The sequence below is a fragment of the Haliotis rufescens genome, unplaced genomic scaffold (assembly GCF_023055435.1).
Source record: "Haliotis rufescens isolate VD_foot unplaced genomic scaffold, xgHalRufe1.0.p SCAF_5, whole genome shotgun sequence".
Taxonomy (NCBI): domain Eukaryota; kingdom Metazoa; phylum Mollusca; class Gastropoda; order Lepetellida; family Haliotidae; genus Haliotis; species Haliotis rufescens.
Genome location: NW_025964223.1, coordinates 4,534,530 through 4,560,250, shown reverse-complemented (window position 1 = coordinate 4,560,250; position 25,721 = coordinate 4,534,530). Strand labels below are relative to the sequence as shown.

The 25,721-nt window shown below is 37.8% G+C and overlaps 1 protein-coding gene across 3 annotated transcripts in view; it reads right to left on the bottom strand.

The window, feature by feature from the left end:
* LOC124133566 (sodium-coupled monocarboxylate transporter 2-like) overlaps positions 1-25,721 on the bottom strand; it is a 144,778-nt gene that overhangs the window by 44,518 nt on the left and 74,539 nt on the right. Inside the window, exon 1 of one of the 3 annotated variants that reach the window (XM_046498007.2) lies at positions 11,025-11,138. The exons of the other annotated variants lie outside the window; for them this stretch is intronic. The gene's annotated coding sequence lies outside the window, so the exon portion shown is untranslated. Of the gene's footprint in view, positions 1-11,024; positions 11,139-25,721 lie in introns of those variants that run through there. 3 annotated transcript variants of the gene reach the window in all.

Genomic DNA, 25,721 nt, shown 5'->3' with positions numbered 1-25,721 from the left:
CAATATGTAGACACACACAGAAATCCAGAATGTTACAGACTGGGCAATATGTAGACACACACAGAAATCCAGAATGTTACGGACTGGACAATATGTAGACACACACAGAAATCCAGAATGTTACAGACTGGGCAATATGTAGACACACACAGAAATCCAGAATGTTACAGACTGGGCAATATGTAGACACACACAGAAATCCAGAATGTTACAGACTGGGCAATATGTAGACACACACAGAAATCCAGAATGTTACAGACTGGGCAATATGTAGACACACACAGAAATCCAGAAAGTTACAGACTTGGCAATATGTAGACACACACAGAAATCCAGAATGTTACAGACTGGGCAATATGTAGACACACACAGAAATCCAGAATGTTACAGACTGGGCAATATGTAGACACACATAGAAATCCAGAATGTTACAGACTGGGCAATATGTAGACACACACAGAAATCCAGAATGTTACAGACTGGGCAATATGTAGACACACACAGAAATCCAGAATGTTACAGACTGGGCAATATGTAGGCACACACAGAAATCCAGAATGTTACAGACTGGGCAATATGTAGACACACACAGAAATCCAGAATGTTACAGACTGGGCAATATGTAGACACACACAGAAATCCAGAATGTTACAGAGCGGGCAATATGTAGACACACACAGAAATCCAGAATGTTACAGACTGGGCAATATGTAGACACACACAGAAATCCAGAATGTTACAGACTGGGCAATATGTAGACACACACAGAAATCCAGAATGTTACAGACTGGGCAATATGTAGACACACACAGAAATCCAGAATGTTACAGACTGGGCAATATGTAGACACACACAGAAATCCAGAGTGTTACAGAGCGGGCAATATGTAGACACACACAGAAATCCAGAATGTTACAGACTGGGCAATATGTAGACACACACAGAAATCCAGAATGTTACAGAGCGGGCAATATGTAGACACACACAGAAATCCAGAATGTTACAGACTGGGCAATATGTAGACACACACAGAAATCCAGAGTGTTACAGAGCGGGCAATATGTAGACACACACAGAAATCCAGAATGTTACAGACTGGACAATATGTAGACACACACAGAAATCCTGCCCATGAGTACTCGAGTCTAACTGCTGAGAGAACGTATCAGCAAATCTAGGTGGAGAGGTGGGCCAGGTTTCTAACACCAGATAGCCAGTTGCTCCTGTGAAAATAGACTCTGACAATACAGAGATGAAGAAATCTGTTATGGTTATCTAAGACAGTGTTTGTGGATGCAGCTCAGCTCCAAGATGCAGAACAGTAGACTTCCAAGGAAGTGTACATGGCTGATGTTAAAGAGTCCCTTGATGGGGCGGCCTCACCAGGAGATGCTCAACCTTTGACTGCTGAACTGTCATCTCCCAGGAATTCACAGCACTAAAATCATGTAAACGATTGCCGCCAGAAAGCAGAATCCTCCAGCTTGACCTTATTATTGATGCATAATCAGATCTGAGTAGGAGAATGCCCGCAGAGAGCCGAACCTCTGAATACAGGGACCAAAAATCCAATTCTTCTCGATCCACTATGTTGATCATCCGGGATAAAAAATTAGATACTCTTACACAATGGTCAAGAGATAGGCTACCATTTTGCACTGCAAACACGAAAACGTCGGGTTTTTCCGTATATGGTCATTGGACGGAAAAACGATATATTTTGACGTTTTCAAACCATCGTTCTTCCATCCAAATAACGTCGTTATTTGACATCGGAACTTACTGGGAGAGAACGATATCATCAAGCTCCTCCCTTTCTTGATTGACATTGTCAATCAAGCAACAACGTCTACCGGTATTTCTGCTTCTCAGATTTCATTGGTCAGTTCTCGCGTGTTAGATTACAGCCCCCAGTTTGACGCTGCACGCTTAGCGGAAGTACCGAAATCAATCGTTCTGCGCATGCGGATTGCTTAATGCCTAGTCCAAATTTTCCGTTCTGTGGATGCGCGATTTCGCGCATTGTTTCCACTATGTCACCACTATTTGACAATGATTCATAAACACAGTCTCGTGATAAGTTCGGAATCGTATAATGTTGCCTTTTATTGCACGTACTTGATCGGCACGCATTTCCCATTACCTAATACAATGATAACCGTTATAATTTTAGTCAAAATAATTAGGAAAGCGCAAGGCTCAGGAACGTCTGAGTATAGGAAAGGGATTTATACTTTCGAAAGTTATATAATCGTCAAATACGCAAACGAATATCAACCGGCTTTTAAAACTTATTTTTGTAGAAGGTGATCTTAGTGTATATTGTCAGATATTATATGCATATACATTTTTCCGATATTGCTTATTTCAATGTTTATTAATAGTTTTAAGGTTCGTCCGCCTAATTGACGGGATTCCAATTTCTCATTTGTACATGGCACTTAAGCAGTGTCCTGTTACTGTAAACAGATTAGTTTCAAATTCCAAACTGGTGATGTCTATTCAGACTAATTCCTAGTCTCTAAAACTGTATAGTTTTGAAAGATACAAGTAACTCCATTTAAATTGAAGAGGAGACCCAGTTATATGAGAGATTCCGAGATGAACCACATCAGTCTGATACACCGTGATATAACTGAAATACTGTTCAAAGTGGTGTTTAATGCGATCATCGCACTGTGGCTCTGCAACTGTCCAAATTGTGTTGTGATGTTATTTAATATGTAAAAGAAAGCATATAACACGTCCCATTCTAATTCGGGAAACCCCAAAGTCCAGAAACTCTACGGTCTTTGCCCAGTCTCGGCCTGCCCATGGGCGAAGACTGGCCAATGGGCGAGAATATATTCCTTTACTTAAAACTCATGTTTTTGTTTCGCAAATACATTAAATGTATTCATTTAAGTATCATGACACAAAATTTAACTCATTTTAACTTAATTCAACTATTTTATAGCGATATTGAAATATTTCGCCCATGTGCGAGAAAAAGGTTTGGCCCATCGGCGAGAATATTTTCCTTTGCTTAAGAGTTTTAGTTTCGCAAATACATAAAGGTGTTATAAGCATGACACATGATTCAACTCATTTAACCTTAATTCAACTATTAAAATATTTCGCCCATGTTTTCGTCAGTCCCTTTAAATAATTAATTAATTGTGTACAAAGTATATTGTATCATGTGAAATATACTATACTATATCATTACATTACTATTTAAAAAGGGCCTTTGGTTAGATGTTTCCTTTACAGAAGTTTTACAAATTTCACCTTTTTTACATATTGCAATGATCTTTAATGAACCCGGCCTTACCTCTCAAAACGTTATACATCACCCTGGGAAAGTAAGTGACACTAGGTATGCAATATACAGGTACACGTGCGCGTATTTTAATGGAAACAAAAAACGATTTTTCTTTCATTGCATAACGTCTGGCTGAATATCTCACATTCTAACGAAATCTCGAAATAATTATTTAATTACATGCGGTGTCGAACTGACCAATGGGAATTATGTTTACAGGTGATTGAGGAAAACTTGAGTGAATATTATAACACTAAAGCAACTTTTAAATGCATTGTTACTTTTGGTATGAAAATGGTAACAGTTCAGAAAAAAACAACAGCCTTCTTATGATAATTACAGTGTCAGCCTTATTTACAGGTGATTCTACAATACCTGCTCTCGGTCAATTACAATCTGCCACACCACGCGTGAATAAACGGTTATGCAGGTGTTGCTCTGGGCAAATACCTAGCCTTAAAATGTATATTTTTTTGTGGATACATGTTTTACAAATTTTCGTTGATATGTGGATATATTAAGCACAAAGACAAAAAAAAGTTTATGAAAGATGAATTAGTGCCTTGATATATTCAACGAGATGTGTATCATCGTTTAATGGGGTCATTCAATAAAAGTATGTTTGGAGGAGATATCAAAGGAGCCGCCCAATACACACAATGTCGTCCGGTGAACTACCACCCCACCCTGTCCATAAGAGTTATGTAATCGGTACACAAATATATTTGATGTGGTCAGTGTGGAAGGAGTTTGAATTACGTCCGCCACTGGCCACAGAAATCCTCAAATTATAGTAACAATCAACAAGGTCAATGCCGTAATATTACCTAGCGACGCACGTAACAACGACTGTCAATCTGTCTGCTACAGCTACCATCGCATCATCCCTGTCACAACTGGCGTATTAACAGCTTATTCAAAATATTAATTGTAGAAACGTCGTTAAGAGACTAACGTATGTCGTATACAGTCCTCATATTTGATTAAAAAAAGTAAGTTAGTCAACTGGGAATTCAACTGGTTGTTACCTTCCTTATATCAGCTAACAGCCCTGTTTGTGAAAATATTTACTAGACATAAGATTTAAAGACTAATAAAATCAATTATAAGACCGCATAGACCATAAAACCGAATAAAATATGTCTTGGTATCATCTCTTGTGTATAAGATGATGGTAATGACCTGAAATGTTATAACGTAAGATTAGGACGGAGAAACATAAAAGTGTTTTATAATACTTGGGAACATGAGCAATAAGATGTAGCAACATAAACTTGCATGGAATAGGGAAAATGGTGAAAACAAATTGAAATAGTTTTAATAAAACATTATTGTACTAAATGACTTGCAAAAGCGGTGCCCAAAATTGCTTGACCGTGTTATGTGTGTTGAAGACTGACGAAAAGCAAGTAATTGTCATGCTGTACGCATGGTTCCATATACAAATTCAGATATACAACCGGTATGAAACTGAGAACTGAGATGCCAAATACAACCTGCATTCACACACGGAAGCAATATACTTGTGTGTATGCCTTCTCCTCTGAAAAATGTATCACTAAAGTATTTGCATTGTAATAAATATAGTAATGATAAAACTTGGTAATTTGGTAGGTCTCCGACAGATATGATTTTCAGGGGTTTTACACCTTTGATTGATACGGGTTACGTACATGTAGTCTAGGCACTGTCTCTTATTATCTGCTTGTTAGAAATGTCAAATATCCTGTTATAGCACTGTTCCTAAAATAAGGCACTTTCTTTTATCGAGTATAAATAGTTGATTCGTCTTGTCACGCAGTCATTTTTACTTGATCGAATGATTTCCACAAAAAAATCCGGCAGAGAGTTTTGTATTTTATTATATACATGTATTGTTAATTGTAGAAGATGCTTACATCACTGTATCTCAGAACGCAAATCTGATAACATTCAAACATGTAATTAGTACATATTGAATTGTTACATATAATTTCCTGCATATTCCTTTTTGAACAAAAAGCCTACATGTATACTGAAATCGGTGTCCACTTTTAAAAGGCTATTAGTGCAGTCAGTCATGGTAAATGGAGAGACAATAATGTGATTAAATATAGTCTGTTGCAGAATATGCGGTATAAGTGTAGTCATTTATACATTTACACATTACACATCTACAGATGAAATACACGATATGATACGGTGCAAGAACAAATTAAGATACGGTTTCTATTAGAAATAATTATAAAATTATGGATTTAATTAGCATGTTTGAATTTTCAGGCCAACACGGTTCAGATACAGCATCGGCATACTCAACTGGAGTTCATTGTTTGACTGAGCACACTTGTGTCGGGGTTGCGATTTTTTCTTCTCTTTGTTGGCAGCCTGCCACCAACCTGAATTTTGAGAAAGGTCTCAGCATGGAACTGTTAATTTCTTCTTAATGATGTCTACAAGCTTACAAACTTGTAGATGTTGGGTCGGTTAGGACCAAACATCTTCAGCTCAGAGTGCCACTCTTCCCAGTGTTAGTGGTCCTGGAACCCATAGTGTCAAAAGGGTTTTGCACAATACGTCCATCAGATTCTACTGTCCAGCAACATTGTCACTGAATTTCAGAACTCTGGCATGATATAATAATCAAAGATTTCGAAGGTGAACGAGGGGAAAGGCAGACGCACGTGGATTTACTCTCAGGTTATTATTGTCTGGAGTTCACATTTTTGGTCATTTCATATACTAATTGAACAGAGTTCACCTGCACATGTTCACTTTAGTGAGACAGACTGTAACCAAAAATGCAATGAGCTGTAGCTCTTAATCCCTTATAACAATGACAACAACAACCAGGGTGAGGACACAGTAAGGTTAAACCGTGTCCACCAGACAATCTCAGGTGGCTAACGCCATATCTCCCATCAAGTCAGCTCTATTTTTAAGCGTATAATTATTTTTTTCAACATTTTGAATAAGAGGAATGAAAAAAAATCATATTTAACAAACCTACACATTACCAAATACAAAACTTTATAACCCTTTCTAGACTTCGTTCCAATTAACCTGGATCATTCAACTCGCTCGCGCAGGTCGTATACGACTTTAAAGTGAATACATCTACTGTGTACAAGTAACTTTTAACTGTATCATATATACTCATGATAAGCAATTATTTTCGTTCCTAATTCGAATGAGCACATTCTGAGGCTAAATCTGCAAAAGGACAGACAAAATATTTCCTTGTACAATGCAAACGATACAAACGTAGCGGCTGATTATAGAGACAATGATTGAATAATCTGCAATATATCATTTGTTCTCGTTCAATCTATTGTACATATTGAAGTGATTGTAAAGTTTCAAAGGAGTACTAAAATGTTGTGGTATTATGAATGAATTTAGAATATGAATAGCGAAAAACAGTCACCATATGGGATGTACATGTATAACTTGTCTCCCAACACCACGCTTGTGCCGAGGCCCATGGTCATAAAACTAATCGGTCCCATAAAAGGAGCAAATAGTTTCGCAGATATCCCTAATCATAAGACAGACCAGTCAAGTGTGACCAGTGTACCTGCCTGGTCTTACCTCCTAATTACTGAGCTGCCCAATACTGTCATACTGTGGGCAGAGTAAGCTGCTCCAACTCGTTGAGTGATACAGATTAACCAGATTATGATTGTGTTTGTAGATTGTGTTTGTAAGTTGCGTTTAATCTGTGTCGGGTGACGTGGCAAGATGGCGGGAGCAGGTGTGACACGAATTAGCTCTCTCACATTTCATTTGATTATCATCTAATGCCACGTCCATGGAGGTGTTATCAGAGCTATACCGATGCAAAATATGAACAGCTATGACTAAACCACCCTCAAGCCAAAAGAAAACACGAAAAAGAAAGAAAAAATCTACCTCGCCTAACACGAGTGCGAATACAGGGGACACTCCATCAAGCAAGCGAACCGCCGAGATGGACGCAGCTAACGCCGTGAGACAATCTCTTGAGACAGCCTATTCATCTCAAGTTCATCACCAACAAGTATTTACACCACACCAAGGTCAGTTTCAAACGTTTGCCAGTCCCTACATGCCATCTCAGATACCCCTACCACAGAGCCCAGATACGTCAGCCATCTTGGCCAAGCTTGATCTCATTGACAAGAAACTCTCAAAACTAGACGCTATTGAACAAGATGTGCTTTCCATCAAAACAAACATGTCCAAACTTGAACATAAAGTACAAGAAATAGACACATTGAGAACGCGATAAGATGATATTGCGGAATCTAACCAATTTATGAGTGACTGTTTCGACACGTGGACGACGGACAAGGCTATGATAAAAAGCGACATGAAGGCATTAAAAGATCAGATTGGGGATTGTGTTCCAAATTTATCAAATTTGAAGGCAGAAAATCTCTCGCTGAAAGAATCCTTGATTGATCAACATTATCGCTCAATGCGAGATAATCTAATTTTCAACAATATACCTGAGACGGAACCGGAGGCGACTCTTGAACATTGTGAGAAAATTTTGAAAAACTTCATTAAAGAACATCTGGATCTAGACGCCGAAAACATGAAGTGTATACGAGTCCACAGAATCGGCAGGCCCCTACCCCCAAGACATGCAGGAGATACTGTCAGGCCCCGTGCCCTGATAGCAAAGTTTATCAACACGAGGGAGAGAAATTCGGTGAAGGCAGCAGCAAATAAATTGAAGGGTAAACCCTTTCTATCGTGGAGCAATTTCCTGAAGAGGTGAGCCAGTATAGGCGAGAAGTGCTAATGCCACTTTAGAGAGGGGCTCGACAGAAGGGTAAGCAAGCTTACATTGTGGTTGATAAGCTGTACATCAACAGATTGCTTCAGGACGTTCACACCCCACCACCCTACAGGACACCCCACCACCCTACAGGACTCCCCACCACCCTACAGGACACCCCACCACCCTACAGGACACCCCGCAAGCAATCTGGTCAAGCATAGGAATGGGACGGTGGACACGAGTTCATGAGTGACTATTTTAGTATTTTTCACACCCATGCTTACAAGACTCTGATCCTGGTAAAGACTTTAGCCCCTGGGGTAAAAAGTCTAGATATAGCAATAGGACTAAAATTTCAGAACAATCTGATAACTCAGCTGCCTCTGCTGTTCACAACATAACTTTATTTATTAATTACTCATGTACTGACAACTATAATCCTCTTGGTGTTTCAGGTCTACCTAAGGATTGCCCGTCTGTTGATGATGTGGTGAAAATTGACCCTCTTATATCACCCTCTGATGTAAAAATAGGTACAGTTACTCCCACCCAAACTGATAATTTCTCAGAAAAATCTCCTTTTCATATGTGTGGGGCTCCAAATGATCACTCCCAAACAACTGACTGCATGAACAAGCAAGTAAGTAACAAGGACAATGATCTTGCTAAATATAATATTATTGCAAAAATTTGTAATGCAGAAAGTGAATCTCCCCCAGGAGATTATACTAGTGATAATAGTCACTCTATTTTATCATCCTCTGATGTTACAAATGGCACAGTCACCCTCACCCAAAATAATGTACTTGCAACAAAATCTACATTTTATATGTCTGAGTTTCCTACTGATCACGTGCACCCCCAAACAATTGATTGCATAAACAAGCAGATAAATAATAGGGCCAATGATATTGCTAAACATAATAACACTGCAGAGAATTGTATTCCAGAATGTGATTATTCCCCAGAAAAAAACACTGTTAATAAAAGTAAAACTATTGAAGCAATCAGGCTGATGAGGTTGATGATGACATGTTGAAATGTGACTCTAATACACCATGCCCTGTCGTTACATATGACACAGTCAATCTTATCCAAAATAATTTATTACAAACAAAATCTATATTTAATAAGTCTGAACCTCTCACTGAACACATCCAAAAAATTGATTGCATAAACAAACAGATAAATAATAGGGCCAATGATATTGCTAAACATAATAACATTGCAGAGAATTCTATTCCAGAATGCGAATATTCCCAAGGAGAAAACATTGACAATAATAGTAATACAAATGATGCAAATCTGGTTGATGATGATGATGATGATGATGTGTTGAAATGTGACTCTATTTTATCATCCTCTGATGTTACAAATGGCACAGTCACCCTCCTCCAAAATAATGTACTTGCAACAAAATCTACATTTTATATGTCTGGGGTTCCTACTGATCACCCCCAAACAATTGATTGCATAAACAAACAGATATATAATAGGGCCAATGATATTGCTAAACATAATAACATTGCAGAGAATTGTATTCCAGACTGTGAAGTTTCCCAAGGAGAAAACACTGGTAATACTAGTAATACAAATGATGCATATCTTGTTGATGTTGATGACGATGTGGTGAAATGTGACTCTATTTTATCATCCCTTGATGCTACAAATTGCACAGTCACTCAAATCAAAAATAATTTACTTGATACAAAATATTCTTTCCATATGTCTGAAGTTCCTTCTGATTACCCCCCAAATAATAGGGCCAATGCTATTGCTAAACATATTAACATTGCAGAGAATTGTATTCCAGAGAGTGAATCTTCCCGAGGAGACAATTCTGGTGATAACGATAATACTAATGATGCAAATCAGGTTGATAATGACGGAGGTGATGATGATGATGATGATGATGATGATGATGATGATTTTACAGAAAGTGATCATGCTGATGACCCTAAAATAAGAAATGATATTATTATAAATAAGTTAAAATTCCTAAGCTTAAATGTGTGTGGACTTAGAAAACGATTAGGGTACAAAGAATTTAATACCTTGCTCAAAAGTAGAGACATAATATGCCTTCAAGAAACAAAAAACTGATTCCTTGGATGACTTACAAATTGACGGATATACTCTATTTCTCCAAAATAGATCAGGAGCCCTGAGAAAACCAGGGGGATTAGGTATAGCAATTAGAAATAAATATGTAAACTATATCACTCCTACTGAGGTAAAGTGTGAGCATATTCAATGGATTAAAATTTGCAGAAATTTATTTCACTTGGACCAAGACTTCTACTTAGGCAATGCCTACATCCCGCCCGAGGTGTCAAAATATGTTACTGCTGATACGTTCTTTGAAATAGAAAAATCTATACTTGAGGTATTCTCAAATAGTGATTATGTTACAATCATCAGTGATTTTAATGCAAGAACAAGTGATTTATGTGATTATAATGTTTTTGATAAATATATAATTGATGAATTTGATCTAGATGTAAATGAGATAAGAAAAGAAATTGAGCCTGAATCTATACTGGATGACTTGAATTTGCCAAGGGTGAGGGGCACGCAGGATAGATTCAAGATAAATAACTTCGGGAATAAACTGATTGATATCTGTAAAAATCTGAATTTATTTACAGGAAATGGACGACTGGGTAGGGATAGACTTAATGGAAAAACAACATGTAAGGACAAAACTGTAATTGATTATGTCACTGCTTCTCCAATGTGCCTACCCCTCTTTATAATATTTGACATACATGAGTTCTCTCCCCTTTTCTCGGATGTACATTGTCCACTCACATTCTCTCTGACTGTGTCAATACGTATACCTAACTTAGAAAACCTGGAACCCCTTCAACCGAATAACATACATAAGGTATTGGATAAACCAAAACGTTACGACAGCAACAAAACTGACTTATTTCGCCAAAACATAAATATTGAACAAATAAATAAACTCACCCAACTAGCCCACGCAGCGCGTATCCAACAATGTGACCCAGTTTCCGTAAACAATCTCGGAGACAGCATAGCGCACGTGCTAACTGACGCTGCACGTGCGGCATTTGGTGTAAGAAGCTGTAGTGGGGAAGCTGTGTTACGTAATAAAACTGATAAACCATGGTTCGGAAATGAATGCAAAAAGGCAAGAAAAATGTTTAACAAAGCCAAACGTCGTTTTAGGAAACATAATACAGTAAAAAATAAAAGTGTTTACCGACAGCATTCGAAAGCTTATAAACAATGCATGGACAAACATATACGAAATTATAATAACCAACTGACCGAAGCTTTTCGCAAAAATATCAAACAATCGCCAAAAGATTTTTGGAAAATATTAAATAAACAACGTACATCGGAATAGAAAAATATACCGGATATTACTAGCTTTTTTGAATTTTTCAAAAAGATAAACCAGAACCCTAAACAAGATGAAGATGATTTTAATGAACATATTTTAGGCGGGAATGTAAGTGACTGCAGTATTTTGAATGATGATATCAATACCGATGAAATTTTAAAGGCAGCAAAGAAACTTAAACGGAACAAAGCAGCAAGTCTTGATAACGTAGAAAACGAGTATATCATTGACAGTGTCGATTTATTAGCCCCTTTATATACTGAATTCTTTAATTTAGTACTCGCCCCTGGTATTTTCCCTGAATCATGGTTAACAGGAATAATAAAACCAATTTACAAACAGAAAGGTGATCCATCTGACCCAAATTCGTATAGACCGATAACATTGCTGAGTTGTTTACAAGTATTCTAAATGACCGACTAAAATTCTTTTTAGAAGAAAACGATCTTATAACATCAGCGCAAGCTGGCTTCAGAAAGAGTTTTTCAACGGCAGATAATGTATTTGTTATTCATATGTTAACACAGATATTAAAAACCAAAAAGAAAAAAACTCTACTGTGCCTTCATAGACTTCACAAAAGCATTTGACACTGTCTGGAGAACTGGTCTTTGGACTAAAATGTTAAAAACAGGCATAAAAGGAAGATTCTTCAATTTGGTTAAAAATATGTATATGAACATAAAATCATTGGTAAAATCAAATAATACATTATCTGAGTATTTTCCATGTAAATCAGGTGTACGACAAGGGGAAAATCTGTCCCCCCTTTTGTTTTCAATCTTTCTCAATGACCTGGAAACCTTTTTAATCGACAACGAATGCGAAGGAATAAGTAAGTGAGTGAGTTGGGTTTTACGCCGCTTTTAACAGTATTACAGTTATATCACGGCGTGTCAGCTTAATGTGGGAGGAAAGCCCGGAGTGATGCAGGTCTCAGACGTTTACCACTTCGGTGAAACCCACGGGCACGGGTATGGTGCTGACAAACCTAGAAACATAATCGGGGCGAACCGGGATTCGAAGGGACCCAAGGGACGCAACTCTGCACAGCGAATCGCGGCGCCTTAGACGACTGGGCTACCCGTGCCCCCGCGAAGGAATAAGTATCGATTGCTTAACGGATAATGAGGCCCAGGTCTGGATACATTTGATAGTACTCCTATATGCAGACGACTATGTACTTTTTAGCGAAACCCCGAAAGGTCTACAAAACTCATTAGATGTTTTTCAAAGTTATTTTATAAGGTGGAAACTAAACGTAAATATATCAAAAACCAAGGTTTTAATTTTTGGAGGAGGTCCGGCTAAATCTTCCAAAAATATTTTTTTTTTATATATAAACGGCCTCTGGAAATAGTTGATACATATACATACCTAGGAATAAAATTCCATAGAAACAGAAGATTTGTTATGGGAATAAAAGCTCTGATTGAAAGTGCAACGAAAGCGATGTACTGCCTATTAAAAAGAGCTAGAAATGTAAATCTACCACTCGATTGTCTCCTAACTGCTTTTGATATTATAGTTGCTCCAATCCTTTTATATTGTTCAGATGTATGAGGGTTTGAAAATTTAGAAGTAATAGAAAAAACACACTTAAAATTCTTGAAACTTGCAGCCGGATTAAGAAACTCAACGCCAAATTATATGGTATATGGAGAACTTAACAGGGAACTAATATATATTAAACTGTTTAAACGTATAATAGCTTATTGGCACAAATTGACCTGCCAAAATGGCATAAATAAAATATCACACTTTCTGTACCGCTACATTATTTCTAAATCTGAGAATAACAAAACTAATTTTCCATGGATAGTGTGTGTTCAAAAGATACTAAATGACGTCGGACTAAGTGAAATATTTCATAAACCATATATATGCTCTACAAATTGGCTAGTTTCAACGGTCGAACAGATACTTAGGGATCAGTTTATGCAAAAGTGGAGGGAAAGTATGGAGTCGAGTTCAAAGGGTATATATTATAAACACTATAAGCAAAACCCAAAATTTGAAAACTATCTGTTACTCCCTAAAGGCAACTATATGCCGATATTAAAATTTCGTACCTAAAATCACGATTTGCCCGTTGAGACTGGCCGATGGTAGAATATACCAAGAGAAGATAGACTTTGTCAACTTTGTGATTCACTCTCGGTTGGAGATGAGTTTCACTATCTTTTCAGATGCGAAGCTCTTCTCCAACAAAGAATTCGGTATATTCCCAAAAAATACTACTTGTGGCCAAGTATTTCAAACTCTGTAAAACTGTTTCACCCAAAAGGCTAAAAGATATAAGAAATTTGTCCAGATATATTGTATGTCTATGTAAGTTATTAAGAAAGAACCGTTGACCCTGTCACTTGTCATGTTGATATCTTTTTGTATTTTCATATGTATATATATATAGCTGTAAACGCTCATGTACCACCGGTGGTGGTTTCTTTGAGAAATAAACTGAATCTGAATCTGAACAACCCATTTTCGGCGTTAAAGGGCGACAGCGCTTGTCGTAAGAGGCGACTACCGGGATCGGGAGGTCAGGCTCGCTGATTAGGTTGAAGCATGTCATCGTATCCCAATTGCGTGGATCGATGCACATGATGTCAATCACTGGATTGTCTGGTCCAGACTCGATTATTTACAGACCGCCGTCATACAGCTAAAATATTGCTAAGTGCGGCGTTATACAACTAAAAAACAAACAAAACTTTGAGGAATTCACAACAATCACTATGACGAGGTATGCAAATCTTGCAATCAACCTGAATCCAGTTACTGGAATGTTTCTCCTTCTTAATCTAACGTTATAACATTTCAGGTCATTACCATCATCTAATACACAAGAGATGATACCAAGACATATTTTATTCGGTTTGATGGTCTATGCGGTCTTACAATTGATTTTATAGTCTTTAAATCTTATGTCTAGTAAATAAACTGACGTCCAAAAGAAACTTTACCAACTGAAAATATGAATTTCAGACAAAGTATAAATTGTTTTTCGATGAAGTCTATCTAAAACACATAACCTAAATACAACAATAGTGTATGCAGAAAATGTTAATCGTCTGTTACATGTTTGCGAGATAACACGCGTAAAAGTTAAAAACACGTGCACCACGGACAACTGCAAATGCACGTGCGGGTAAGGGTATAAAACGATTGCAACGGCAAGTCAGACATCCACAGTGATATTGAAATACATAAATTATATAAATAATATTAATAACAATAGAAGCAACTGGATGGAGTCCATTAAGAGCTTATTAAACAGGTGTGGTCTTTCTGTAGTTTTTAATTAACCAGATTCTGTAAGTCACGGCTGGTTAGTCTCAAAAATTGAAAACATTTTAAAAGATCAATTTATTCAAAAATGGAATGTCGATTAAACTACAAGCTCCAAAGGTTGCAACTATAGAATTTACAAAACAAATTTCAAACTTGAACAATATCTTCTCTTATCACCAGAAATCTTTACTCAAATTTTAAAATTAAGAACCCTAAATAATAATTTACCGATTGAGACTGGCCGCTGGGAGGGAATCTCACGCGAATATCGCACATATAAGCTTTGTACCTCCCCTGCCATAGCCGATGAGTTCCACTACCTCTTTAGATGTGAATATTTTGACCAGCAAAGAAAAACATTAATTGATAATAGATATCTAAACTGGTCAAACATTATTTCCTTTGAGCATTTGATGTCAAATATGAGAACTTACAATCTTAAAAAACTGTCTAAATTTGTAAAACTATTACTTTCTGCACTAAAGTAAAGCACTGTTGCCATTAGATCACATTGTATTTTTGTATATATGTATGCTATTATGTTGCTCATATACCACCGGTCGGCGGTTTGAGTTAATAATAATAAAGAAGTTAAAAAAAACACAAAAGAAATGCCACGACTCACAGTCGAACAATGTGAACGAGCCTTGGGTATGGTACAGATGGGCGCCACTCACGCCCATATTGCACGAACCTTCGGTTGCTCCCGTGTTGCCGTTACCAACTTGATACAACGTTACAGACAGACAGGGCGGACCGCTGACAGGCCAAGAACAGGCAGACCCAGGGTGACCACGCCCCATGATGACCGGTACTTGCGTACCTTGCACCTCCGAAATCGCTTCCTGACAGTGACGTCATCGGCGACAAATGCCTTAGGTCACAGGGTTAGTCGACAGACAGTGGCCAGGAGACTCAGGGCTCATGGAATCAGGGCTTTTAGACCATACAGAGAACAGCTATTGACAGAGCAACATCGTCGTCTGCGATTGAGATGGGCCCGGACTGTACGACGTTGGCAACGACGTGATTGGCAGAGGATTGTCTTCACTGACGAAAGTCGATTCTGTATGTTTAGGGCTGATGGAAGACATGTTTACCGCCGAAGGGGTGAACGAACGGCGGCGCGTTGCGTGCAGGAGGTCGTACCATATGGTGGAGGGAGTGTCATGGTGTGGGGAGGGATCTGTGGGCAGGAGAGGACACCGCTGGTCATCGTTGACGGAAACTTGACAGCTCAGCGTTACATGGATAACATTCTTCGTCCAGTTGTCCTCCTACCATTTCTCCAACAGCATCCACGTGGTGTCATTTATCAGCATGACAACGCTAGAGCCAATACAGCCAGAATTGTCACTAACTTCCTCGCAGCCAACAACGTCAACGTCCTGCCGTGGCCGGCACGCTCACCCGACATGTCCCCCATAGAACACCTCTGGGACTTGATGGATCGTCGTGTTCGACAACGACCACACTCTCCAGCCAACCGGCAAGAACTGATCTTGGCCCTACAAGAAGAATGGCGTCAAATCCCACGTGACCTCATCAGACGACTGACTTTTTCTGTGCGTCGAAGAGTTTTTGCGTGTATTGAGGCATTTGGCGGTCACACACGCTACTAATGACTTGTTATTGAACGTGAGCGATTGTGTATGTACTCTGCCTATTGTCCATGATTCTGAAAGCTCGAGTTTTGTACCACATCCAACTTTGAGGGGCATTCTCGGTCGCGGTATGATTGTCATTTTCAGTGTTAATAATGTTGATATATTGATCTTCTCAATACAATTTACTTCATGCATGTATGTTTTGTTGTTTTTGAGGAAGAGTGATTTCAAACTCTGGTAAAGTTTCTTTTAGATGTCAGTTTATTTTCACAAACAGGGCTGTTAGCTGATATATAGAGGTTATCACGCGAGTGTCTTTGGGGATGGTAAATATCCTGCATTAGGAATAAACATTGTATTTAGCGAGCCTTGGCGAGCTAAATACATAGTGTTTATTTCTAATACAGGAAATTTACCATCACCAAACACACAAGCGTGATAACCTCTTTATCATATAATGTCATTCTTTAATTCTGTGCTTCAAAATCGCTTTCCCTCTCTCACAAACATTACCGAAACATTGCGAGTTTTCCTGGAATGCGCGCATTAATATTTATTACGTCACAGGGTAAGTGATGTGTCAGTCGGACAGTGACAGAAACCAATATAGTTCCAACAGAAATCTGTTTCTTATACAGTGGCGAAACAACATATACGCAAAACAACAATTGTTTTTAATTGCCTTTCGCGGCAATCCATCGGTCTGTCCGCTAGAGTAACTGCCCTTTGTCAAAGGGAAGCTACTCTAACCCTAGTCAATGAGACGTCACGGCCACGGTCAGACGTTGTTGACAGTCGGTCGGTCCTGTCATAACGTTAAGAAGTGTAGTCAGATGTACACACAGCGACAAAACGAAACAAGGTAACAATTCAAACATATTTCGGCCAAATCCAACTATTTTCATTTGTGGAGAAGGTTTCAAGCTGCAGATATGGTTACTGATCCCGCTTGGCTAGGCCTCGTGCCCTCGCAAAATTGTTTCGAAATTTATATCGCTAAAGTTGCCAAAACTTATAAAATGCCTTAGCTACGTCACAGTTAGACACTGATTTTCAGTTTATATGACTGTTCTTTTGATAATGATAGCAATTATCCCTGTAGTTTATCCATATTCCCGCTGGTTAATTCTGACTCGATCGCCGAATGACAAGGGCGACGCCATGTTTGTTTATAAACAGTAAAAGTAGTCCCTACTTGACCTTTGATATTTGCATCTCTATCCGCATATGACCCCAACGGATATCGTTTTTATCCGTTGGCTTTATCCTGCCGAGAAACCTACCCATTATATGATAAAAGGAATGTAACATCCAGTTGAGGACTGAATACGACGTACGTTAGTCTGTTTACGACGTTTCTACAATTAATATTTTGAATAAGCCGTTAATACGCCAGTTGTGACAGGGATGGTGCGATGGTAGCTGTAGCGGACAGATTGACAACCGTTGTTACGGGAGTCACTAGGTTATTAGTACGACATTGGCCTTGTTGATTGTTACTATACTTTGAGGATTTCTGTGGCCATTGGCGGACGTAATTCAAACTCCTTCCACACTGACATCGCATCAAATATATTTGTGTACCGATTACAACTCTTACAGACAGGGTGGGGTGGTAGTTCACGCGAAACGGACGACACTGTGTAAAATGAGCGACTCCTTTGATATCGCCTCACAACATACTTTTAATGAATGACCCATTAAACGAAAATACAAGATTCGTTCTCGTTGAAAATATTTATCAAGAGACCAATTCATCTTTCATAAACTTTTTGTGTCTTTGTGCTTAATATATCCACATATCAACGAAAATATGTAATACATATATCCACACAAAAATATACATGTACAGGCTAGGTATTTGCCCACAGCAACACCTGCATAACTGTTTATTCACGCATGGTGTGGCGGATTGTAATTGACCGAGAGCAGGTATTGTAGAATCACCTGTAAATAAGGCCGACTCTGTAATTAGCTACAACGTACTAATGAGAATATGAGAATTATCATAAGAAGGCTGTTGCGTTTTTCTTATCTATTACCATTTTCATACCAAAAGTGACAATGCATTTAAAAGTTGCTTTAGTGTCACAATATTCATTCACGTTTTCCTCAATCGCATTGAAACATAATTCCCACTGGTCAGTTCGACACCGCATGTAATTAAATAATTATTTCGAGATTTCGTTAGAATGTGAGATATGCAGCCAAACGTTATGCAATAAAAGACGAATAGTTTTTTCCATTAAAATACGCGCACGCTAACTGTATATTGCATACCGAGCGTCACGTAATTGCCCAGTGTGATGTATCAACGGGACATAAAATGGGAAATGAAATAGAAACTACCTAAACTGTAATGGTGTGGAAAATAACGCCAATGAATTGGAGTACACGCGCATGAATTCGTATGATAAACTGTCAAAACGTTTTGAGAGGTAAGGCCGGGTTCATTAAAGATCGCTACAATATGTGAAACAGGTGAAATTTGTAAAACATCTATAAAGGAAAAATCCAACGAAAGGCCTTTTTAAATAGTAATGTAATGATATAATATAAAGTATATTTCACATGATACAATATACTTTGCACACAGTTAGTTGATGCTTTAAAGGGACTGACGAAAACATGGGCGAAATATTTTAATAACGCCGTAAAATAGTTTAATCATGTGTCATGCTTGTAGACAGACCTTTATGTATTTGCGAAACTAAAACTGTTGAGCAAAGGAAAATATTCTCGCCGATGGGCCAAACTTTCTCGTCCAGGGCGAAATATTTCAATAACGCCGTAAAATGGTTGAATTAAGTTATAATTTGTTAAATTATGTGACATGAAACTTCTAAGAACACCTTTATGTATTTACGAAACAAAACCACTAGTTTTTAGCAAAAGAAAATATTATCGCCAATGGGCGAAATATTTCAATAACGCTATAAAATAATTGAATTAAGTTAAAAATGAGTTAAATTATGTGACATAGCTTTTCTCGCCCATGGGCGAAATATTTCAATAACGCTATAAAATAGTTGAATTAAGTAAATTTGAGTTAAGTTTTGTGTCATGATACTTGAAAGATATACATATATGTATTTGCGAAACAAAAACATGAGTTTTGAGTAAAGGAAAATATTCTCGCCCATTGGCCAAACCTTTTTCTCGCCCATGGGCGAAATATTTCAATATCGCTATAAAATAGTTGAATTAAATTAAAATTAGTTGAATTTTGTGTCATGATACTTGAATAAATACATTTAATGTATTTGCGAAACAAAAACATGAGTTTTGAGTAAAGGAACATATTCTCTCCCATGGGCCTGCCCAGGGGCCTACCCATGGGCCAGTCTTCGCCCATGGGCGACATAGTATAAATATTGAGTTTTTGAACAATTTTTTTTTCATTTTTTCTTCCTTGGCATGTTCCCATGAAAACAGCATGTTTATTTTTGTAAATACCTTTGACCGAGAGTCGGCAAAGACCGTAGAGTTTCTGGACTATTGGGTTTCCAGAATTAAAATGGGACGCGTTATATCCAATTATCCAATTGATTTGAATAGAATATACTTGCGTCAGTGTATTTTATTAACGCCCAAAACTGTAATTTAAACACATATAATAACAGATCATATACACGCATGGTGCCTTGAATTACTACTAGCTTTAATAGGCCATCCCGGAATAAAATAGTTCTCACAAAACCGAGGAACATCTGTTTTAGTTTTTTTTACAAGAAATGTATTCCAAAATGTATCCCCGTTAGATGAGAAGGTCTGTTAAAGAATTACCTCAGTAAGTCAATCACAATGACAGAGCGTCGTAATACATTTCCATCAAGTACAATACGTCAAAATGGCCGACACGATAAACGTGACGGGGGGATATTTCCGAAGTTGTCAATTAGCCTGTGGCTATTTCAAGCCTTTGTCATCACTGATCAATTGGCCGATCATTGAAAGGTGATTGTAAAGATGTGTCAAATAGATACTTAGGTAAATTCATAGATTTATAATCAAGGTTTTGACCCGGGTTTGGGAACTTGATTATACCTTAATAAGAAGAAGAGGAACGGTTACAGTCAAGCAGTTTACTGTCAGTGGTGTTGTGTACTGACCAGTGGAGATGCTTGACTTTTATAGTAATCGCCTCGTATATTTTGACTTTGAGTGATTCCCTAGTCAATTTATTGTGCATTGTCTTCATCTAATTCTTGATCACCGACGATACGTCACGAGGTAGTGATGCTGTATTATTACATAATAATAACTTCTACGCCGGTGCGACTACGGCCTCTGGACAATAGAATTCATTGAGCGCGATGGGTTTGATGGATACGTCCATCTTACATCACTGTAGCCTGCTATGTAGCTGTCAGTGTTCAGTGTGACACGTGGACGTCTACAAGATTTAATTGCTTGTAGATATGCTGTAGGTAATGAAACCTTTATGAATATTCTAATTCTATTTTTATTTAGTTAATAATTACATCAGAAAACGCTAATACTTACATAACATATTGGAACAATATTGAGTGTATTTTACACTGGTATAATTTGCTGTAGATTGTCACAACGATAGTTTGGGGCGGGGGGGGGGGTCGTTTTTTTTCTCTAGGATGGGTTGTAGCGAGGGTATCCTTGAATGGGCATGCAACCAAACTCCCTGACTTATCCCAGAGTAAGCTAAGACGCTAAGTTCAAAATTAAAGGGTCTAAATGATGATAAACAACGCTTCTGTATGAATTCGTACTTGGGAATTCCCAGGGATTTTCCCAGGAATGTGGAAGTAGTCAGTGTTTACGTCATTTCAAGAATACAGTCACGTGAAATGGAAAAGCCGTATATCTTCTAAACTTCACATTAAAAAATTAGTTACTCTAGTAACCAAATGAAACACAACCCATTATCCGATAGAGGTAACTGTGCATAGCGGAGGAATATGTTATCACAATAAACTTGGTAACATGGTTTGGTGTGACTTCTTGGCGCGTGTCTTAATTCCATTAACATGTTACATCTCCTAAAACTGGCTTATCAGCAAATCTCGCTGCACTGCGCGCGACAGATACTAGAGCAAGGCATGCCAGAAATATGAAACCTAGGATTGGCCATTAACAGTTGTTCAAGGCGGAGCAAAAAGCATCGAATTTCCGTCCATTTTACGCTAGAAACATTCGACCCTTTTCCGGACACTTTCTAGACGCTCACCAAGTAATAAATTTTAATGAAGTTTTAGTCGTTTTTCCGTCCAATAACCATATACGAAAAAAAACGACGTTTTCGTGTTTGCAGTGTTCGTACACATGGAAACTGGAGAATGGTGAAAGAAACGACACAGAGCATAACAAAAGTCAAACTAAATGATGAAATGAAATAAATGAAACATTTGGGCTCAAAAGGCTTTCTGACACGGCCGCCCCTAATTTAGTCACTAAACTTGTTAATATCTGATGGAAGTCGTTCAACTCTGGAACCAGAGTCAACGAACATCATCAGCACATTCAGGCACATTCTTTTATGTTGACAGTGGCAGCGCAAAGACATTCATCTGTTCCAGGGTAGATTTTAGTGACTCTACCAAGAGACCACTCTTAAAAGAGCTGAGGACCAGCTAACTTCATCCATTTTCAATGTTTGTCTTTGTTTCTGCCATTTTGCACAATGATGAAACCCAGGAAGGTAAAAATTGGACAAAGTGTTCCCAAATGTGGTCGACCAGAACTTGACTGTGACGCCATCTGCGTCTGCTTAAAGGTTCTTGTGGAAGACAACTTGTGGAAGAGAAGCATCATGTCAGCCTATCAGCTGGACGTTTGGTGTAACTGGTTTGGTTGGTTTGTTGTTTAACGCCGCACTCAGCATGTGTTAAATGCCCCTTAAGAGAGTCAGAGTCTACTTTATGAAGGATAGATAAATCCTCAGAGAGTAGATCACTAATTTCTAAAGCTGGCAGATAATTTTCATCAGAGGAATATAGTCTTTCATGGAAGGATTTAGCATCTGTCAAAATTTCATCAGACCCATAATAATGGAGCCATCAGATCTTTCTACTTTCTTCACAATCTTACTGAAAAAGTCTGTTTTCAAAACCACAGAAATATCTACAAACTATCTCTCCTTCATCTATCCACTTAGCTCTAGATCTAAAGTAGATTCCTTCCATTTTCTCTTTCTTCTTAAAATCAAAATTTTCAAAATCTTGAGAACTTGTTATTATCTTTTCCAAATCTTCATTTTGTTTTCGAATAGTTCCATTCCATTTTTTGGATTTTCTTTTCTTTAAATATGATAAATAGGAAATTGATTTCCCTCTTATTTCCATCAACAAATCCCCAAAACAACTGGTCCAAAATTCTAGACTGAATATCACTTCAACATATTTTACCAATATTATCAAAATTATGTACAAGGGCTGCATATTGTTGTTTGACATTTAAGACTATGTTTTTAACAGCAGAGACATAATTTTATCTTTCAAAAGTGAAGATGTAAATTTCCAATATGAACTATCTATTTTGAACAGAAGGGTCACGTCTTGGTGTGAGGTCTATGGTAAAATTGCAGAGTCCCAGGCTGGTTTTCGTCATGATTACTCCACCATAGATAATATCTTTATATTACAGTGTATTATCCAGAGATATATTAGTAAGCGTAAGGGTAGGGTATATGATTTGTTTGTCGATTTTGCAAAAGCCTTCGACAGTGTAAACCGGATGAAATTATGGTCAGTACTAGCTAATAAAGGTGTCGCTGGCAAAATGATAAAAGCTATACGGTCTATTTATACAGCTGTTAAGGCCAGTGTTAAATTTAAACATACATTTTCTGAAATGTTTCAGTGTCCAAGAGGAGTACGTCAGGGTTGTGTGTTAAGCCCCCTTTTATTCTCGATGTTTATTAACGAACTAGCTGCTGAAGTTGAACAGAATTCTGGACCAGGAATACAACTTCATCCTGATATTACAGAGATATTCCTGTTATTATTTGCAGACGATATTATTTTAATCTCAGATACTATAGGTGGACTTCAGAAGCGTATTGATATTCTAGAAAAATATTGTAATGATTATGATCTAGATGTCAATTTGGATAAAACCAAGGTGGTTGTTTTTAAGAAAAGCGGAGTGTTGTCAAGAAAAGAGATTTGGTACTATAAAGGTCTAAAGTTGGAGTGTGTGTCCTCCTATAAATATTTGGGCGTTACTTTTACGAGAAGCCTGTCCTGGTCAAGTCATTTTTCTAATGCTGGTCTACAGGGGAAAAAAGCAATGTTTGGAATTTTAAAGTCATTGATAAAAATACATCCTCTTCGATATGACTTATATTTTAAAATATTTGATATGAAAATAGTCCCAATTTTGCTCTATGGTTCCGAAGTCTGGGTTCTACACCAGAATGATGAAATGGAAACTATACATACATTGGCATGCAAGCGCTTTCTAGGTGTCAAATCGTCAACACCCAACAACATGGTTCGAGGTGAATGTGGGCGGTATCCATTATATATTTATGCATACGAAAGAGTTATTGGTTATTGGATAAGGTTATTGAGTATGTCCGATTGTCGCTTTCCAAAGAAATGTTATTATGTGATGCTTCAGGCAGAAAGTAATGGTAAAATTAATTGGGTATCAAAATGTAAATTTTTATTGTTCCGTTTGGGTTTTGGCTCTCTATGGGAAAACCAGTGTATAAGTCATCCTCATTCGTTTTTGACAGAATTTATGTCGCGTCTGAAATGTAGTTATGAACAGGATTGGCATAGTCTTCTGGTAAAGGGTAGTAAATCTTTCTCGTATCCTCTATTCAAGGTATCGTTTGGTACAGAGTTGTATCTTAGCTGTATGACCGTCAGTAAATTGAGAGTGGCGCTAGCTCGGTTTAGATGTTTTTCGCATCAGCTGTGTGTTGAAACTGGGAGATATGCTGATATCCCACGTAACAGAAGACTATGTTGTGTTTGTAATGCTGGGTATGTGGAGGACGAGTTTCATTTTTTGTTAGTTTGCTCCGGTTATAACAAGATACGCATGGATCACTTACCACAGACATTTTATGAATATCCGACCATACAAAAATTTAATATCATTATGTCTACAACTGATTGTAAATTAATTGAACGTCTAGCTATCTATATCTATCAAGCGATGTCACTTCGTAGTACATTATTGCCACAACAATAACAGCTGTGTACATCACGTCCATTGTAATACAAATGTAACTATGGGCCGATGGCCTACACTTACGAAAATAAACCGAATTGAATAATATGAACTTCTTTCCTGCTTATTAAACGCCAGGGAAATATTAATAGGAGAATAAGCAGCCAGGGAAATATTAATAGGAGAATGATCTGTTCTGTAGCCAGCATTAATGCCAGAAGATTGCACATAAGGATACAGTGACTCAGATACAAGAAAAGAAATCCAGACGAGCCTGCTTGAGTAGAGTCCTCCGCCATGTTAACTCCAGAGAATCAGGGTTATGATCCCTCCATACATTAATTAAATTCAATTCACCTATCACCTTTAAAACCTGTTAAAATTAATTAGGCTTCAAAACTTAACATCTGTTGCATCGGGAAGGTTGGGGAAAACAGCAGATACAGTCTATGGATAGGTTTATAACAGAGTTTATGATAAGATTGAAATGTATATATGAACAAGGCTGTCATGCCTCACTAACAGGTGGTTTTAAACATTGACCTAGGCATTGTCTAAAACGTCATTCTATGTGGAGCCTTTTATAAGTGTATTCCAGTGGAGACTTATATAAATGTATTTCAGGAAATAAGATTCGCCGAGAGGTAGCTCTGTTCCGTTGTTGTTTCCATACATTATACAAAGAAACGAGTCGATATGTTAAAAAACCAAGAGACGAAAGAATTGGTAAAATAGGTAATTCTGGACATATAGAAAATGGGTATCACACTTTACTTGTTTGTGAGGCTTTTGCAGTGCTGCATCCAATTTATCTTCATAAGGAACACTATGCTTGTTTGTTTGTTTGTTGTTTAACGCCACACTCAGCAATGTTCCAGCTATATGGCGGCGGTCTAAATAATCGAGTCTGGACCAGACAATCCAGTGATTAATATCATGAGCATCGATCCGCGCAATTCGGATCGATGACCTGCATCAACCAAGTCAGCCTGACCACGCGATCCCGTTAGTCGCCTTTTATGACAAGCATAGTCGCCTTTTACGACAAGCATGGGTTGCTGAAGACCTATTCTACCCCGGGGAACACTATGCACATCCCAAGCCACAGAATCATAATTTATTAGTCTGTTGATAACATTGATATTGTTAGACAGTTGGCAATGTTTGTATTCTACGGAATGCAATTGTATTATATGCAATGCAATTAAGTTTTGATTGTTGTTAACACCGTATCCA